The sequence below is a fragment of the Eptatretus burgeri genome, unplaced genomic scaffold (genome assembly GCF_056783735.1).
Source record: "Eptatretus burgeri isolate ZD-2024b unplaced genomic scaffold, Ebu_testis_v1 Ebu_testis_scaffold_3158, whole genome shotgun sequence".
Classification (NCBI taxonomy): Eukaryota; Metazoa; Chordata; class Myxini; order Myxiniformes; family Myxinidae; genus Eptatretus; species Eptatretus burgeri.
The window spans coordinates 109,293-130,088 of NW_028225106.1; the positions used below are offsets into that span (position 1 = coordinate 109,293).

The 20,796-nt window shown below is 43.3% G+C and overlaps 1 protein-coding gene and 2 pseudogenes across 3 annotated transcripts in view; 2 read left to right on the forward strand and 1 right to left on the reverse strand.

Annotated features, from left to right (window-relative positions):
* Positions 1–20,796, reverse strand: part of LOC147006636 (uncharacterized) — a 40,377-nt gene that overhangs the window by 1,659 nt on the left and 17,922 nt on the right. The gene's annotated exons all lie outside the window — the stretch shown is intronic.
* Positions 241–13,496, forward strand: LOC147006637 (uncharacterized; annotated as a pseudogene). The gene is made up of 7 exons (XR_015054697.1): positions 241–361; positions 1,396–1,800; positions 1,938–2,102; positions 3,624–3,652; positions 3,860–4,103; positions 6,628–6,888; positions 8,284–13,496. The product of XR_015054697.1 is annotated as an uncharacterized LOC147006637 (transcript).
* On the forward strand, positions 13,432–20,049 carry LOC147006638 (sphingomyelin phosphodiesterase-like; annotated as a pseudogene). The gene is made up of 4 exons (XR_015054679.1): positions 13,432–13,447; positions 13,492–14,063; positions 15,388–15,464; positions 19,888–20,049. The product of XR_015054679.1 is annotated as a sphingomyelin phosphodiesterase-like (transcript).

The following is a 20,796-nucleotide window of genomic DNA, read 5'->3' on the forward strand; positions in this document are numbered from 1 at the left end:
ACAGATCTCCTCATTTCTCTGTTCCACACTGTTTTTTTTCTTTTCCTTCAACCCTCTCTTGTCTCCTGCTCTCCTTGTGGTATGTTCTGTGTGTTCGCTCTCCTCCGAGCCTCGACAGTGTATACAAAAAAAAGGCTACACGGTCATTTGATTGGCGTTGCTGTTACTGTAACTCACCTAACCACATAAAGAGGAACTGTCCACAGCTGAATCGTAAGATTTCAACAAGTAGAACTTATTATGGAGAGCCACACTGCAGGTTCACTGGAAGTAGGCTCACTTCTGCTTAACACTATTGGAGAATGTCCGGAATCCTTTCTAGAGTTAGATGGAGTGCAAGTCAGGTGTCTGTTAGGCACAGGTGCACAGGTATCAACGATGATGGAGTCTTCCTTCAAGCAATTTCTAGTAAATAGAGGCTTGACTGATGCGGTCATTGATTAGGATCCATCTCGCTGATGGACAGGATATTCCATTTGTGGGCTACACTCAGGTGAATTTGAAGCTTTTGGCCTGTATATTCCCAAATATGGTGTTCCTTGTCATGAATGCTATTCAAGGTTCCATGGCACAACACAAACAGGAAGTGCTGGTTATAATTGGGTCTAATGTTTTTCAAGAACTATCCAATTGTAAAAATGTTTCTGGCACTGAGCACAAGGATTGGCAGACTTATAGCTATGTATGAGGAAACTAGAGTTTCCTGTAAGGTAAATGTAGATAGGTGTAAAGTTAGAGTGGCAGATAAAAAAAACCTGTTTTGCTTCCCGCTCGTTCTGGTGTTGCTGTACAGTGATCCATTAAGCCTTCAGCCAGATCTGATTTTTGTGGTTTTGTAGAACATGCAAATATAGGTGAAGTTCTCCCAGATGGCGTTTGTATCGGTCCTCCACTAGTGACAGTTGGTGCTACAGGTGTTATTCCAGGAGAGATAACTAACTTTTCTGAGCAAGATGTGTACTTATAACCAAGCACCCAATAAGATTGACTTTCTTCAGCTGAGAGAGAGAGAGAGAGCCTCAGGTTGAGTTAGTGTCAGTCTGTGTAAATGAGGTCGAGGTCAGAGGTTATGGTGACAAATGTATGTTACAACCTCATCCAGCTCAACAGTTGTTATCTAGAATGGATGTTGGAGTCAATATTTCCGAATACCATGAGGCGGAAATGAAGGAAGTTTTGTCTCAACATTGAGACTTTTAGCTCATCTGATGAAGACCTTGGGTTTCGTCAAGAGATACAACACCGAATCTACAGTAGTGGTGATCAACCAATCCGGATGGCCCATCATAGAGTGCCACCTTTCTAGTGGACAGAAGTTAGAGAGTAATTGAGGAAAGCACTGGATACTGGCATCATACGGGAGAGTTCTATATGGGAGCCCGTATGCATCCCCAGTTGTACTTGCCCAGAAGAAGGATGGTAGCCTTCAGTTGTGCTATGACCATGGAGCTTTGAATGCTAAAACAAGAACGGACACTTATCCTCTGCCCCACATCGAAGAAGCCCTCGACGCCTTGCCAGGTGCCAAGCTTTTCTACAGCCTCGACGTTGCCTATAGATTTCACCAAATCCCAGTGGCTGAATGTGCTATTGAAGAGACAGTGTTACAAGTGGGAACAGGTGGCTTGTATGAATACCTGCAGATGTCCTTTGGTCTGACCAAAGCTCCTGCAAGACGAATAAAGACCTCCAACTATGACCAATTAACCTGGAAGAAGATCCAGCAGAAGGCCTCCTCTGTAACTAGTTTGGCCATCTATAGGGGCCTCAAGAATAGTGGACAGTTGCATTTCGTGCTCAGTGATTTTTATTTATTTATTAAATTCAGTGCTAATTCATAATGACCACAGTTATGAAAACTACCAAAATGTGAAATGTGTGCTCCATTCTAGGATCGATGGGTGTTTATATTTCTGTCCTTTTCTCTAATCATTCAGAAGTTTATTTTGGTTCCCAGGAAGTGAATGTAGACATGTCTGAATTTGCATTCTCTGAAAATGAAAGCAGAGCTGGAGTTCTGCTTTCTTACGGTCTACTTCCAGACTGTTCCTCTGGTTTCGCCAAGCTGTGGTCATCATTAGATAAACCGTTCTTGCTACATGGTATTGAGAACATGTTGGCGCCGATTCTCTTAATGTTCCTGAAATGTTATCCTGGAACGGCCTACGTGTACCGATTATTTGAAGAAAGAATGCTCCAGGCAGCTTACCAACACTTAGAGGTTTAAATCACTTTTACTTTATTTTAAAAACACCCTGGACAAGTACTGACGGTAAAAAACGTAAAAAAAATCCATAATTATGGATGAGGAAAAACATGGGCAGAGCATAAATATGCATGAGGAAAAATATGAATATGCATGAGGAAAATCATGGGTGGAGCATAAATATGCATGAGGAAAAACATGAATATGCATGAGGAAAATTATGAATATGCATGAGGAAAATCATGGGTGGGGCATAAATATGCATGAGGAAAAATATGAATATGCATGAGGAAAATCATGGGTGGAGCATAAATATGGATGAGGAAAAACATGAATATGCATGAGGAAAATCATGAATATGCATGAGGAAAATCATGGGTGGAGCATAAATATGCATGAGGAAAAACATGAATATGCATGAGGAAAATCATGAATATGCATGAGGAAAATCATGGGTGGAGCATAAATATGGATGAGGAAAAACATGAATATGCATGAGGAAAATCATGAATATGCATGAGGAAAATCATGGGTGGAGCATAAATATGCATGAGGAAAAACATGAATATGCATGAGGAAAAATATGAATATGCAGGAGGAAAAACATGGGCGGAGCATAAATATGCATGAGGAAAAATATGAATATGCATGAGGAAAAATATGAATATGCATGAGGAAAATCATGGGTGGAGCATAAATATGCATGAGGAAAAATATGAATATGCAGGAGGAAAAACATGGGTGGAACATAAATATGCATGAAGAAAAACATGGGTGGAACATACGATAATATCCATTTTAGATTCAAACTTAGTGACATCACAAATATATCCTGGCTCTGCTAAAAAGTTTCAGATACCTTGCCTCACTCTTCTCGCATCGTTCTTTCGACCATTCTGAGTTGAAGGACGACTTTTGCTTCGGCGTTTTGAATTAACGGTGACGTCAAACTGATTTTGAAGACGAACGTTCGACAGCATCAAACAAGCAGCCATCGCCCATCACGTAATGACGTCATTAGGAAACGTGACAAATCGGACCTTCATTGGGATTCGCAGTAACAATACAAACGCGGGAATAATTTAAATGAGAAATATGTCAATAAATTAAGACCAACAATCAAAATTTAAATCGTGAGTCGAAAGGTTGATTGGCTCAAAAGAAAAATGGTCATAAAGGCGTCAGGGGGTTTATCATTATCGGACAGAGTGGCAGAAAACAGGACTGTCCTCGATAAAACCAGGAAAATGCTCACCCTATCCGTAGCATACCTCCCAGACCTAGATATCCGAAAATTTCTGGGCATTGTGTTGCTCTCGAGTTGAGATCTAGGGTGACTTTGTTCGTACACCACATGGCGGCCATGACGGAATAGTTGGTATGACCGTCTTTGACCATTGCCCTCTCGTAAATACAGTACAGTACACAATGTTCGTACAGTACAGGGTACTTACTTAATTTATTTGTTATATCAAAAGGGAATTAGCACTGAGGAAACTCAGAAAGTAGAGGATTTATTTATTAAATAAGAGGAAACGTGGTTTCATTTGGGGAAAAGGAAGAAACAAAAAAAAAAAGTGGAGGTGGAGGTGGAGGGGGAGGGGGAGGGTGTGCTTATCTTTATGATTTGTCGGATGCGAACCCCACCAGTAGAAGACCGTGTCCTCGCCGATCATGGAGCATCGTGTACTCGTCTTGGCTCCACTACTTATGGTCGTGCTGCCTGCCGGACACTCCCGGCCGGTGGAGCCGCACGAATCCCGATGGACCTGTGTGTGACCTGTGCCGCGCTGCAGTGTGGACCCTGGACACGGCGCTCCGACTCGAGTCTGGCGAGAACGCCGTGGCCTCGGCACTGAGCAAGCTGTGTATCCGCCTGCACATCGCCGATAGCACGGTGTGGTTGGTGGGATGCCGAGGAATTTTTGGTGGTGGAGTATGGATGGTGTGGAATGCTCGCACGAGTGTTTGGGGGTGAGGTTGGTGGTGAGGTATGGGGTGAGGTTGGTGGTGAGGTGTGAGGTATGGAGGTGAGGTATGGGGGTGAGGTATGGGGGTGAGGTTGGTGGTGAGGTATGGGGTGAGGTATGGGGGTGAGGTTGGTGGTGATGTATGTGCGTGAGGTTGGTGGTGAGATATGCGGGTGAGGTTGGTGGTGAGGTATGTTGGGGGTGAGGTTGCTGGTGAGCCTTGGTAGTGTTTGGTGGTGAGGTGGTTAGGCATGGGGCTGTTTGGGGGAAGGTGTTGGTGTTGGTGTTTGTGAGGAGAGAAGGTGGTGGTGGTGGTGGTGTTTGTGAGGAGAGAAGGTGGTGGGGATGCGAGGGGGGAAAATGCATGAAAAAAACACATGAACACCCTAACGATCGTGTTTCATTCAGTTATTCAATAAGTTAGTTGTAATGTTGATTTATTTAAGTACCACATGACACCCTATGGGGAAGTTGTTGGTTTATGTTTCCTATTATTACCTTCGCATTCTGTGAAAGGTTATGTTTTGGTCGGCGTGCTCTGCAGAGTGATTTATACGTGATTACAGACCAAAAAAAAAAAAAACATATGAAGGTCAAGGCCAATCGCCACCAAAAATTAATCAGCTGAGCGCCAGACCATGAACTATATTCCCATGAAGTTTGAAGACGATCCGATCAAAATTACTCAAAAAATAAGGGTTTCGTAGACTCCCCTGATTTGCGACAACGTGACCTTTGACCTTTGACCTTGACCTTCAAAATTTTGTGCGCTGAAAGGGACCTCTATAGGCCTCTGATATGCGAAGTTACAAAAATTTCCAATGATAACTGTGCTCTGCAGAATTTTTTATACGTGATTACAGACAAAAAAAAAAAAACATACAAGCTGACTTACATATCTTGCAAAAACTTCGTTTTGGCAAGATAATTAATTACCTTCACATTCTGCGAAAGGTTATGTTTTGGTGGGATTATTTATTTATTTATTTATTTGTTTGTAATCTTGTGATTCGTATAACTCAAAAAGTATTAAACCGAATTGCATGAAATTTGGTGGGATGATTGGTTATTAGCCAGGAAGCATTCGATTAGATTTTGGGATCGTTCGGGTCAAAGGTCAAGGTCAAGGTCACGAAAAGGTCAAAATCGTCTTTTTACGATAACACGGTCAATTTTTATTCAATTTGCATGCAACTAACGCCAAAATGTTCAGAATTCAACGCCTCATCTTGTGATATGCAATATGACGCAATGACGCCCATACTTTTGTTACCGGTTAGGGGTCAAAAGTCAGGGGGGTCACGACCTTGAAAAATATTCGGTTTTTGTCATAACGCGGTCAATTCTTGTCCGCTTTACATGAACCCAACACCAAAATGTTCAGAATTTAATGCCCAATCTTGTGACACAATGACATCATAACACATGTCACCGGTTGGGGTAAAATGTCGGGGGAGGGGGGATCACGCCATTAAAAAATATGCGGTTTTTGTCATAACGCGGTCAATTCTTGTCCGCTTTACATGAACCCAGCACCAAAATGTTCAGAATTTAATGCCCAATCTTGTGACACAATGACGTCATGACACATGTCACCGGTTGGCGTAAAATGTCGGGGGAGGGGGGGTCACGCCATTAAAAAATATGCGGTTTTTGGCATAACTCAGTCAATTGTTATTCGATTTGCATGAAACCAGCATCAAACGAGATTACCTTCTCTTGTTGAAACGTTGTATTCACCGAGCTTGCGAGTGAGGACTCGCCAAAACGACGTGAGTTGATTGTTGTTTAGTCCGTAGCCCCCGAAAGTCGGGGGGGGGGGTCATGACATTATAGATATGTGGTTTGTGTCATAAGACCATTCATATGAAACCAGTTCCCCACACTCATATCAAGAACAAAAAAGTAGTGGCGGCGAAGGTATGCGCTCTATGAGTGCCCGTTCTAGTTGAAGGATGAACCTTTTTAGCCGCGTCTCGCAAGCGAGTGTGTCATTTTCTATATAGTTTGTACATTTTCTGTCAATGTAAGTCTGATTTTGAATTTAAAAAATGCTCATTAAAAAAACAAAAATTGATTATTTTTTCCTTAAAATTGAGATAGCATTAAAACTTGACCTGATTGAGCGAAATTAGATACATTTCTGAATTCAGCATGCAAAAAACATACAAGAACCGTTGAGAAAACCCAGACCTCTGAAAAAAATATTTCAAATGCAGCCCAGTGTTATCGTTTACCATACATGCCCTTGTTGCCCCATGGATTAATTGTTTGTTACCCCATGGATTGATTGTTTGTTTTCCCCTAAAATGGAAGCGTAGTGGTCCGAAGTTCTCTGTTGCACGTGTATGATATTTGACCTACATCTTCAAAACACATGGATTGTGCCACTTGTTTATGTGAGAAGTATGATTTTTACTCTGCTGTGCTGGTTCCACAACCCCCGATCAGGTATGTACGGACACCATGCAGTTATTCCGCCACGACGTCCTCACTGTGCTGGTCCGCTCACTGCTGTCGCCTGGCTCCGCCTGCGGCCTCCTCCTCGGTGAATCGTGCGGCCACTGGAACAGTGGTGCCAGCAACTGGACCGTGCAATTCCCAGGAGTGCCCAAATCGCCGGTGCGCCCTCCTGTTCCACCACCACCTGGCACACCTGTTGATCGGATTTTGTTTATCACCGACGTGCACTGGGATGCGGCTTATAAAGAGGTATCGTTCAAACTGTACTCTGACCTCGTATATATTCTCATCAATGTGTTGATCCCTTGAATGCTGAATAATAATAATCATGCCCTTGAATAGCTAAAACCTGATTGGGTCTCTGTTTGGATTGACCGATTTCGATTTTATTTATTATTTATGTCTTTTAGCCTTGCTGTAATATTGATAACTAGAGTGGTTCAGTAATATTGTGCAATAACATTGCACTATATTGGTGTGAGCTCGACCCACATTGTACGTGGCATGTGATGTAATTCCCCATCCAGTCGTGGCCAAAAATATTGGCACCCTTGCACTTTTTTCAAATAACTCACAATTTCTCAAAAATAAGTTGAAATTGACAAAAGTATTTTGTCTCCAATTCCTTATTTCACTGTTAATATAATAGAACCTTTGTTTTTGATTCAGAACTTAATATACCCTTTTAAATCAGGAAATAAAAAGAAATGGCATTGACAAAATTATAAACACCCTCAACTAAATATTTGGAAGCGCAACCTTTGGACAAAATAACTGCAGTCAAGCACTTCCTATAGCCAAGAATGAGCTTCCTCCTCCTCCTCCTCCTCTAGTGGCAGTTTGTCCCACTCTTCTTGTGTAAACTGCTCCAGTTCTCCCAGATTTGAAGGGTGCCTTCTCCCAACTGCTGTTTTCAGATCTCCCCAGAGGTGTTCAATGTGATTTAGATCTGGACTCATTGCTGGCCACTTCAGAACAGTCCAGCGTTTTGTCTTGATCCATTCCTGGGTGATTAACCTCCGCCATCGAAGATGGATGGAGGTTACTGTTTTCACCCCTGTCTGTTGGTTTGTTTGTTTGTGAACAGTATTACGGAAAAACACCTGGACGGATTTCGACGAAACTTGGTGGGGGGATTAGGTATGGTCCAATGATCATGCCATTAGATTTTGGACTTGGTCCAAAAAAAAAAAAACAGAAAATTTTGCAACTTTTTTTCAAAAAAATGTCGAATATTTAAAAAAAAAATGACAAAAAAATATCAGGTTCACTTAAGTGACCCAGCAGTATTGGCGGCGGAGGTTTTGCACTCTACCGAGTGCTCCCCCTCTAGTTTATGAAGTGTGTTTGGGGTCATTGACCTGCTGCAAGACCCATGACCTTCAACAGATACCCAGCTTTCTGACACTGGGTTGAACATTACACTACAAAATACCTTGGTAATCTTCTGATTTCATGATGCCATGCACACATTCAAGGCACCCAGTGCCAGAGGCAGCACAGTAACCCCAAAACATCACTGAACTTCCTCCATGTTTGACTGTAGGGAAGGTGTTCTTTTCTTTGAAGGCTTCATTTTGTTTTCTGTAAACAGAGATGATGTGCTTTACCAAAAAGCTCTAATTTGGTGTCATCTGTCTTCAGGACGTTCTCCCAGAAGGATTTTGGCTTGTTCAGGTGTGTATTGGGCTTTCTCCAGTCGGGCTTTCTTATGTCTTTCTGTCTCAGTGGTGGGGTCCTCATGGGTCTCCTACCATAGAACCCCCTTTCATTGAGTTGGTGACGAATGGTGAGTTGAAACTGTTGAACCTTGTGTCTGAAGGTGAGCTTGAATCTGTTTGGCAGTTGATCAAGGTGCTTTCTCCACCATTTGAACAATCCTTCGCTGCAATCTTCGATCAAGTTTTCTCTTGCGGCCACGTCCAGGGAGGTTGGATACAGTGCGATGGGCCTTAAACTTCCTGATAACATTGTGTACGGTGGATACAGGAACATCAAGTTGTCCGGAGATGGACTTGTAGCCTTGAGATTGTCCATGCTTGGCTACAATCTTGTGTCTGACCTCCTCAGACAATTCTCTGTTTTACTTTCTTTTCCCCATGCTCATTGCGGTATACACAGTGACACAAAACAGCAGAATGACTCCTCTCTATTCAAACTGGTTGATTGAGTGATTTTTATATTACAGGCACCTGCAACTCACCACGGGTGAGTTCAATTCCAAAGTAAAGGAGAATCACCTGCTTGAAATCCAATTATTTCTAACAACTTCTAAAAGGTGCCAATAATATTGTCTGGGCCATTTTAGAATTTGTGTGTGGAATAAGCTAAGACTTAGTAATTTCTACAGCTTTTTTGTTTCTTTCCACTGCAAACCAAAGAAATATATATATTTTTAGTTTCAACAATTTTCTGGAAGAAATGGTGAATTATTTGAAAACAAAGTGTAAGGGTGCCAATATTTTGGGCCAATCGTGTTAAGATTTGCCAGTGTCCATTGGTAAACCACTTCTGGGTCTTTAACCTCCTCAGTCACCCCATAAGGCTCCAGCAGGAGGTACAAGCATCTAATCATAATCTGTTTATTATCCCCCAACCCTTTGACAAGATCGGAGACGGGGACATGAAAATAAGGTCCGATCAACCGATCATCCGTCCATGTACTTTTGTGCACGATATTACAAAAAACGTTGAATATTTAGCTTTCATATTGCAGATATCTCTTCCTGATGCCATTATCTCAATCTGATTACATCACGGCTGTGATTGGCGGAATTATATTGCCATGGCAACCATCCCATTAACTTGGCTTGTGTACACGGTATTTCGAAAACTTCAACATTTAACTTTCATATTACACAGATGGATTCCTCATACCACCAACAAGGAGGGGGACCTAGAGTATCGGCTTCTTGTTGCCTCTGCCAAGGAAGGTGGACTGTTTGTTTGTCTTTGTTTCACCATTGAGAGATGGGGCCAAAAACTACAGTGGAAAATCGATATAACGCTAAGCGTTTTCACGCTTGTACTGATATAATACTCATACACCTTGGACCGCCAAAAATACCACTATTTTGTGTTTAAAGCGAAAAAGTGAGAAAATAGAGACAAAGTTAGTCCAAAATAGCGCTAATTGGCGAAAAAAAATTCAAGCTGTCATCGCCCTGTGTTGAGTTGACATCTGGTGTGAAAATACTCACGAGCTGTCATCTTCTCGCACCTTTCCCGTATAAATGGCGAAGCTGAGATGAACAAAATCAATTCAATTCAAATCATCATGGCATCCGTATCTCCTGTAACTCACGTTCATGTTCCCTTCTAACACCATACAACACAGTACACAACGTAAGTGCAGTACTGTACAAGATTAACTAATGTTCGCGTGCTCTACCGCCCACATCCTTTCGGAAGAGTTGTCAACAACTTAAATCTAAGCTCCCGTTACATCTCCTGTACCAGTTCATCGACATCTTCATCACCGACCAGCCGAGAAATCTTCAAATTTGTTAGTTTTGTTTGCTCTGTTCAGTTCAGCGCCGCCATGCCGAAGCGGAAGTGTTATTCCATAGAGGAGAAGCTCCACATAATTAAACGGATACGGAATGGTGAAACTCAAGCGACCATCAGCAAGGATACAGGCATCGCCGGTTCAACTCTAAGAGGATGGTTGAAGGATGAAGAGAACATCAAGAGCTTCATTGTCACTGTCAACTCCAATGAAGTGATGAAGAGGAAGAGGGTCAAGCTTGGGAGGGATCAGGAGTTGGACCAGGAACTATTCAATTGCTTCTGCAAGTATGGAGAGCTTGACATACCCATCTCAGGCACCATCCTCCTTCATCAGGCCAAGAAGATCAACAAGGATCTTCACAAGGAAGAGAGAGGTGAAGATGCTAACTACAGCTTAACCAGGGGGTGACTGCAATGCTGGCAGGATCGATATGGGGTCCACATGAACCAACAACATGGAGAGGCCAAGTCTGCAGACCTTGAATCTGCCAAGAACTACCTCTCTGTCTTCAATGAACTAATCGAAGACAACAACTTCACAGAAGACCAGGTTTTCAATGCAGATGAAACTGGTCTGTACTACAAGACCCCTCCAGATAGAACTATGGACCTGGATGACAACCCATCAAGAAAGACTGGACACAAGAAGCCAAAGGACAAAGTTAGCCTCCTTCTCTGTGCCAACAGGTCAGGGTCTCTGAAGATGACCCCGTTGGTCATAGGGAAGTCACTAAACCCCAGGTGTCTACACCATGTCAACAGATCCCTCCTTCCCTGCATTTACACCAACACCAGGAAGGCTTGGATGACAGGAGCCTGTTTCAAGGACTGGTTCTTCCAGAGGTTCTGCCCTACTTTGCGGAAGCACCTGAGAAAGCTTGGGCAAGAAGAGAAAGCTTTCCTCCTGATTGACAATGCCCCATCTCATCCATCAGGAGACATCTTAAAGTCCAAGGATGGGAAGATCTTCGCTTCTTTTATGCCCAAGAACACCACCAGCAAGATCCAGCCTTTGGACCAGGGGGTCATCAACTGTTTCAAGCTATTCCACAAAGATCAATTTTTCGAAGCTATGGCCAGGGAGCAGAAAGAGATGACCGTCTTCCTCAAGGCCACGGACGTTAAGAAGACGATGGAGTTTGCAGGGCCAGCCTGGAAGAAGGTCACCAAGGACACCATCATTAACTGCTGGAGGAAAGGCCTAGGTCCTCCCAAGTCTGATAATGAAGAAGACTTCAATGGGTTCTCCAAGGAGGAGGTGGGCAGGTCTGCCATCACGGCCCTCAACCTCGCCCCTGGCACATCAGCTCTTGATGCTCTCCAGGCCTGGGTTGATCTCGAAGAAAGAGACCTGGCTGAAGAACTGCTCAGAGAAGAACAGCTGTCAACTGGAGAGGAAGAGGAACCCCCAGAGGAGTCAGAAGAAGAAGAGGCACCAGTCGAACCTCTCCCCCAGCCTCTCCACTCCAAAGCTGAACAGTCTTTCCTTTATGGTCTTCGTTGGTTGGAGTCCTTGGATGAGCAGGAATGCCCCAATCTTCGTTTGAAGATACTCCAGGTTAAAATCCTTCTGGATGACACCCGAAGACTCTCAAGAGCATCCATGAAACCAACCAAGATCACCGATTTCTACAAGAAATAAATTCCGAATTCTTCAAGATATAAATTCCGTATCTGCTTTGTGATTAAGGAAGCGAAAATATTTTACCGATTTATGTGATAATGTACATTTTGTATTTTTTATTTTGTAAGTAATGTTCGATTGCACATAAAAAAAATAAAATATATTCTATATGCATTCAATTCCTGTGTTTGTTTCTTGTTTAAAAAAAAAAGAAAAGAAAATAACTTGACCGCTTCGTCATCAACCCCAACAATCCAAGATGGCGGACGGACATGTCCACGTGTTTTGGCTCTGGTTTGTATGTAATATAAAATATTTTTTTATTTATAACGCCCGAGTCGCTTTGGACCCCACCGGTGAGCGTTATATCGATTTTCCACTGTATATATATAGCACAATATCTGAAAAAAGTTGTTGACGGATTTGGACGAAACTTGGTGGATGAGTTGGGGAGAGAGATGACAAAGAATAAGCCAATTAGATTTTGGTTCAGGTCAGCAGATCCGGCCTATCGGTGGGAGACAAAATGTAAACTGTTAAGCCTAACCTAGAGGTATGTACTCTACCAAGTGCTGTTCCAGTTAGCCCATCCCTTGTGCAGCTGGAGACTGGGTTTTGCAATCGCGTGTGCATTTGTGGTGCGTTGTGCCAGTCCCATAACTTTTTTTTTTTTTTTTACCATTTTGGCTTTTGTCATCAAATTTTCAACAAAGCTTTATTCTGAGAATATGGAGAAATTAAGTTAATATTTTGGTCAAAAGCTCAAAGTTCAAGGTCTCATATAACTATCTTTTTATTATTATTATTATTTTTAATTTGATTGATTTGAAATTTCAGCAGGGTTTGCATATTCGGTAACTGAATTGGTTCACCAATAAAACGCTGGAAGCTGATTGTTTTTGAGGTCAAAAGGTTAAGGTCACAAAATTGTCAATCTATTTTTTTGTATTTTTTACCTCTGCCACCGAAGGTGAAGGAGGTTATGTTTTCACCCTTTTCTCACTGTTTTTCTTTGTTTGTGTGCAGGATATCTCAAAAAGTTGAGGATGGAGTCAGACAAAAATTGGTGGACATGCTCGGTGTGTGACAAGGAAGAATTGTTTAAATATTTGGTGAAGATCCGGATCCGGATTTAAATTCAGGCTGTAACGCAACAAAATGTGAAAATGCAACATTCTGTGTGAAGTTTCCTCTCAATCTGTCTCGCTGTTCTGGAGAAGAAGAGAATCTTTTTTTTTGTTTTAGGGTAAATCCAATATGGCTGCAAAATCATGTGACCAATGACATCATATGTATGAACCTTTTGTTCCTCGTGGATAGGCGGTCATACGTGTAAAGTTTCACCTCGATCCGTTCAGCCATTTCAGAGAAGATTTTTGAAGGTGTTCAGAAAAAAAAAACTATATGGCTGCCGAATCATGTGACTGATGATGTCATCAAAATTATTTGTGGACTTTTTTTTTCTTCTTTTTTTTCATACTGATCGGATGTAGCGTTCGACATATGCAATTTTGACGTCATAACGAAGGCACCTTTGACGTCATAAAAAAAAATCACTCATTCCCCATCAGAGTCGTTGCCATGTTACAAGTCTGAATTTTTCCCTTGGTGTAGTTTCAGAGATACAGAGGTCCAAAGTTTTTTTCCATTTTTCCAATATGGCGACCACACCACGTGACCTATGACATAATTATCATTAAAACATTCTACATGAGTAGTTGCACTTCTGGTGAAAAGTTTGTCTCAATCCGACAAGCGGTTCCAGAGAATAATACGAAAGTTCTGTGCGAACAAACAAACAAACAAACAAACAAGCAAGCAAGCGGACCCAAACGCAATACCTGAGTCCAATGCTGAGTGTGGTGAACCATTGTGCTGTCGCAAGGATGATGGCCTTCCTACTCCAGGTGCTGTGGGTGCAGGCTACTGGGGAGACCGCAGGAAATGTGACGTGCCCATGCGTACGATCGAAAGTATGTTGCAGCACATCGCCACAAATGAGACCTTCGATTTTGTTTTACTGGACCGGAGACATCCCAGCACACAACATCTGGCAACAGACACGGAGAGACCAGCTGACAGCACTGGACAAAGTCACGGCGCTTTTTTGGCAGCATTTTGGTGCTCACGTCAGGGTCTTCCCTGCTGTCGGCAACCATGAGAGCACCCCGGGGTCAATAGCTTCCCACCACCATTTATCACCGGGAATCTCTCTTCTTCTTGGCTTTATGAGGATATGGCTTCGAAATGGTCACGGTGGCTGCCTCATGATGCCCCTTCATACCATCAGGTGAGATCTCATTTGCAGGCTACCCGTGGTTCTTCCGTACCAGTTTTGTAATATAAATGCTTTCATCCCAAAATCTCCCTCCCCTTCCTCACGCAACATTTTCCAAAATATTGGCATCCTTGTGGATAATGCTTGTGATTTGTGGTTTGTGAGTACAGGCTTGGTGGGTTAGGGTTAGGGTTAGGGTTAGGTCACATAAGATGGTGATGAACCACCAACATGAATCGCTTGAGGGAAGAATGGGAATTGAGCAGTCTCAGGTGGTTTCACAAACAGGAAAAAGGGGAACAAAAGAGTGGATTTTGGGAGTTTCATGAAGAGGTGTTATTGGAGCTGGGGGAAGGTCGGAGGGCTGAGAGAGGGAGCAAGATTGGAGGAGGCAGTTAAAAAACGGCCCAATAGCTTGTCTGTGATGCAAGAGCAACAGGCCTTGTACTTCTGTTTCATCACAGGAGATTGAGCTGAAGATTTAACCATAGAATCCAAGAGAGACAGATGGGGTCACCATCCCATCGTGTGAGTGGTACTCCAGTGAGCTACGGACAAAGGCCCTGTGTCTATAGGCTGTGAGTAGTTCTTATTTTTCGAGGAATGACTGAACGTTGGAGGTTTCCCAGCCGGCCGTTGACTTTCAGTCCAGGTTTGATTTGGTGTCAGTACAGGAGAGGTCACAGCTGATTGTGAGGCATATACGATGAAAGGTACTGAACATCTTCCAGTGGCTGACCATGGAAATAGACGGGTGGGTTCGCTTAACTATCTGCCTCCCTATTTATGGAATGTGGTGCTGCTTGGCATATTGTGGAGTGATCCGCAAAGAGGAAGAGGGCGTTTTCTCGGGTATCTGAAATATCATTCACGGATGATGCGATGCATGAAGTTTGCTTCATGGTTAGGGTGGTGGGCTTGGGATCCTTGGATCCTAAGTTCAAATCCCACTCACTGTTGAATTCATACCAGGTGGGGTTGACTCTGCTTGTCATACTTCCGTGGTTGGCAAAATGAGTGCCAGCTTGCTGGTATTCCGTGTCGGAGTGGCGACCCATCCAGGATTATGCCCAGTAGCAAAGCAGACTAATTAGGCAGCACCAATGCTCTGCACAGAGTATGGTCCCCATGGATGGATTCATGGATGAGGAACAAGACTCAGCCAAATACTGACTTGAGGCACTTTGGGAGAGGAGAGGAATCCATTGGTAGTCTCGAGTTGACTGCACGTGCAGAAGAAACCTTGGTATGAAAACAGCTTTGTATGCTGCAGATGGTAACCTTGGCAAGCAGAATACGATGCCAGTTGCAATGATGTGCTTTTTCTGTGTGACAGGTGCACGTCATTGGGCACATGCCACCAGGGCTGTGTCACAAAACCTGGAGTTGGAACTACTACCGTATCGTCAACAGGTGGGCTCATCATCATTGTGAATGACATATACAAAGTGATCCTTGGGGTCTATGGGGTATGTCCTTAGGAAATTACAGACATTCTGTCTTGTTTCATCGACAGAATTGGACTATTTCCCCCAATGCAAATGATTGGATTGATTGGGCAATTTTCGAGTGTTTTCCTCCATTCGCGAGATGGGCCAATTATACCGAGCCACAAATCCTCGCTTCTTAATGGGGGGGAAATCTCACGAGTGGGCCCATCAGTCTGTTCAGTAGAAATTATTAACTTGTTACACCTTGTCTCGTCTTGGAATCTCCCGTAATGCCTTGTTATAATATTATCACATGCTCAGGGGTTATCATCACTCGCAGGTTGTACTGAGATAACCACACCCTCAGTCTCACGAGCCGTTTAACCAAAAACTAGTTGAACAGCACTCGCGTCATCGTGTAGGTAATATAAAACTAACTATTTGTTTGAAATTTGTGCAATTTACTCACGTGCATCTTAAACCCATCCAACTAAACACATTCATTGAAACATTTCATGAAATGCATCAGTTCACAATCTCTTAACTCGATGCAGGGCTGTCTTCACTGTGCAGGTGCTTTGAGAGATGATGTATCAGGTATGTGATGATGGATTTGACGATGTCAAACTAATTTCCAACGAAGGTGATTGTGAAGCGTCACAAGAAGAAGTACAACATTGGTTTAGCACAATGGTGTTGTTGATTTTGAGACATGGTACTTTGTTTAATACCTCTGTGCAAAGCATACCGGATTGGATCCCTGGGAGACGCTCTTGCCTCGCTCTGGGGATCACCAGCATGACAAATGGCTCGAGGGAAACGCAAGCCTTGCAGGAACACCACTCACAAACCAATGATGCGCCAGCCAACCAAATTTGCCCCCACTGAGGCCGAATCTCAGGCGCTGAGCATCCCGCAAGATGACCTCGTATCGCAGGGAGGATCCCTACGAGCGGAATTACAAATCGATTCCAGTGAAGTGACCTCACAGTGCTTTTTGGTTGTTGCCTTTCCTTTGTCTCACTGCCTTAGCACGACACGTCAATCTCTCTTTTCTCTCAGTCCATTCACTCTTATGTCTGGCATTCTCGGCACATCCCTTGGCTACCTACGACCTCCAGTCCCAAGCTTGTTCGGCCATGCTGTTTCCTGCCAGGACTTATCTATTGTGTTATGGTACAATATTGTGACGTCCACGGGACTTGAACAGTCCCGCCAACGTAGAATGAGCCGAAACGATGGAGGCGGTTTATTTATTTATAACCCAAACATGGCGGTTCTAATCGCTCTACCGCAAACGGGACGAGGAAGGTGGCACGAGTCACTTTTCACTGAGTTGAAGATGTTTATTTGTTTTTATTATTAACCAGAAATAACAAAACTCGGCAAGAAGAGGGATCCGGGGCGATTCGACGGGATGGTGTGGGATCGGGCGTGGGGAAAACACAGACAATTCCAATGAATATACAATTCTCAAACCCTCTAAGGCGCCAAGTACACACACACACACACACACACACACACACACACACACACACACACACACACACACACACACACACACACACACAAAACGTAGCTACTTCTGGTGGTCAGGCTGGACCGTGGTGTGGACGCAACTGTCCCTGGATCGGCGTCGGACGAGCTGGCCTTGCTCTCGTCAGGGGGGCAGGAGAAACCGTGGTGCTGTCGACCTCCTGGTCCTGGCCCAAGTCCGCTCACAGCCGCCAGGGAACCAGTTCTGGCGCCAAATTGCGAGCAGGAGAGGGAGGCAGGTCCGCCCGCCGTTCGACCCCATACTCCGAGTCAGCAGAACCCCAGAGCCAACCAAGGTGAGGCACGAGGCTCAGCAAGGCTCCAAGACACGATGAAGAACACGATCGAATCAGCACAACAACAAGTACGCTTCCCGCGCAACAGCCTCCACACCAAAAAAACACGATCTTTTTGTCCCGATCATCTTCCTCTTCCTTTTCGACCCCGAACAGAACCTTTTTATCCTCCCGTCCTCGTCACTTCCAATCGAGCCGTTTTATTGGCCCACCGCCGTCGCCTTCCGCCAATCGTGATCACGGGGCGGAGCCATCCGCAGCCCTGTCCTGTGACGTCACGGCCAGCCTCCAGAGAATACCAAAAGGGGTTTACGCAGACACACTTACCCCATCCCGTGTCCCTATCTAATTACGTGACAATTATCATTTCCCCCTTGAAGAAATGAACATTTACTAGACAACTTATCACCACTGAATTGCTACTTATTACATCGAGATCCTGATACACTCGAACAGCATGGCATACCTAATTAAATATCCTAATTACCCTTTGAATGCATACCCCCCCTCAAACGTAACAATATTTACTACGATGATCAACCTCCTTCACGTTTGCTGCTCTTTACTCAACTGGCATTAAAACCAACAAACGATTCTACAGCAAAAATCGTGATCAGTCATGTACGACATGCAAACTCCCATAAACAATAATAATTACCTCTTAAACTGTTTCAATCGATCAAAGTAAAACATAATAAAATACAGACATTTTCATTTTTCATGACTATTCATATAATTTTTAGCTCACCTGGACTTTAGTCCGATGAGCTTATGCGATCGAGTCGTGTCTGCAGGTGTCTGCGAGTCAGTGAGTCTGTAAACACTTCAGTCAATATCGCTGGAACCAAACACATGATTTTTGATGAAACTTGGCCACAAGCTTCATATCTGATGCCTAACGAAGGTGTATTGACCGCATCAAAATCTGCACTCATGAAGTGTGTCTACGGGTGGGGGGGGGGGGGAGTGGTTTGACCCTACAAAATAGGTATTTGTTCTCTTCTCCGAAACTACACTCACATCATTTTGATGAAACTTGACCACAACCTTCATCACCTGTGATGTACCAAAGTTTGTTCACAGCATTAAAAAAAATCAGGGTCTAAGGTGGGTTTGAGTGACTGTTGCTCCTGACCCAGGTGAGCTTCAGGACCTGCAGTCTATTTTTGTGTTTTATTTTATTTATGTATTATTTAACTTTGCATATTAAAAATGTAATGAAGCTGTCTTTATGGCTGCTTGCGTCTGAAGCCTTCCAGTTAAAACTCACTGGCTGGACAGCTGGCATGCTCCCTCCCACGTTTGTAAACTGGAAAAATCATATGTGTGCCATTTTGGTTCTGTAGGCTGTGGTATGTGTAGGGCACAGGCCTTAGGTATCGGACCTCTGGTGTCAGCCTATGGGTAAATACAATTGGAATCTATCTGAGCGATATAACCACGAAGTATTATATATATATGCACATGATGTACATAACCCCGGTTCTATTTTTATTTTTGGGAGCGGTCTGTTGTCTGTACACTTCCCAAAGAAAGGGAGGTTTATGTAGATTTGCAGATGGAACTAGACCAACATTTACAGAGTGCATTGTCTTGCCTCGCACGTTCATTCTGAACAAATATACTGTCTTTAACTGAACACCCTACTATTACGGCCCATGTACCCGTATCATCCACGCACCCTAATATGTCACGTAGTTTCTTGGCATGGGTTATGAACGTCATAAATTTAATCATTTATTCACATCTGGTCATAGATCAGATGCAAGACGTTTCAGATTTTTCAGGTAAAGATTTCAATTCAACCAATTCTGGCTGGAATATGACTTCACCGATGCCATCATCATTATCACCCTATATTCCCCATGGGGAGTTGATGGCATGCAAAGTTTAAATTTATTTTCATTGAGTGCTTTGGGAGAAAATAATGTCCAAATGTTTCCCTTTAATTCGATATGGTTGCCATACCATGTGACCTATTACATATGCGCTAGCCACAAAATATTCTCCATGGGACAAGAGGTTGCAGAGAAAAACATTTTTAAAGTAAAAAATATATGGATGCAGACATGGAGACACACAGACACGCACACAGGGGCATTGCAAAAGTCTCACATCCCCTTTGGGGCAAGACTAGCAGTGTGTCATCTATCATGAAAGAAAGGTACATTTTGATTGCAATTTGATATAGAAAATGGTCATGGAGGTAATGCATATTTTGATAATACAAGGTATAAAAAATATTGTGGTGGGGGGGGGGAGTTGTGGATTTGCAGTTGGGGTGGGGTGGTTTGAGAACTGGAAGAAGGGAGGGGAAGACAGAATTAGTGTGAGGAGGTATATCGGGGACAGAGTTGGGACTGGGGGGGGGGGGGGGGTTGAGGCTTTGGGGAAATGTTGAGGACTTGAAATCACGTTTTACATTACTTGGAATTGCCACGGATCCCTGCTTTTAGCAAGCAATGCTGCATCAGGTAAACTAGTTGTTTAAATTTGTTTACCCCTTTGTTGCTTGTTCGATGCTCGTTTGTGATTTTATCAGTTTCTTCCTTCGGTATGAAAACACAATTGCAGGGCAGTTTTTTGGTCACATTCACACTGACCAGTTTGAGGTCTTTTACGACGAGCAGACCCTGAAACGTCCACTCGGCATCGCCTTTCTTGCTCCTAGCGTCACAACCTACTATGACCTCAATCCAGGTATCTCATCTATTTTGCATATCTGTCACATTCACCTCACCCACAGTCTACCCATTTATCCCCGACTGCTCTCTTCGGAAGTCCCATTCCTCCATCCATATCAGATCCCCTATCCACTTCAGCCAGCTCTTTACCAATCCTCCCATCAAGCTCATCTGCATACCAATCTCCTCCCTCGGTTCTTTAATTCTCTTATTCACCCTCTTCACTCACACATTCCTCCTGACTCAGTTATTCTCTCAGACCTGCAGCCATTGTTATTTTTGCTTTAACAGTGCATTTGTCTCCAGATCATTATAGGTGTGCCACATATACAAAAGTTACACGCAACTTTGGGACTTTCCCTTTCAACTTCCTCGATCTTCCTGTTCGCAAGTCACACCCTCTTTGAACTCGATGTTTATTTTAAAGATTCATCATCTTAAAAAAAAAAAAACGATTAAAGATTTTAAAAAATGATGTTTGAACCACAATTGAAGGCAAAAATGATTGGATTATTCTTTTCTTTTTAACCAATCAGGGAATTTCCAAGATTGACAACTCTCAGAATAATTGCGTACATTTCATTTGGTCAATTCATTTCTTATTTTATGCAGTATCTCTTGATCTCTTTGACAATTCCAAACCAATGGAAGGAAAGGACAAACAGGAACAGGTTGGAAATCGACAAATGATTTATTAATAATAAACAAGCCGGAAGGCGACGAGGATCGAAGCGCTGGATACGATGCTTTTCATTCTGACCGATCCACCGACGAAGATTCATTGCCAAGACGTATTGGT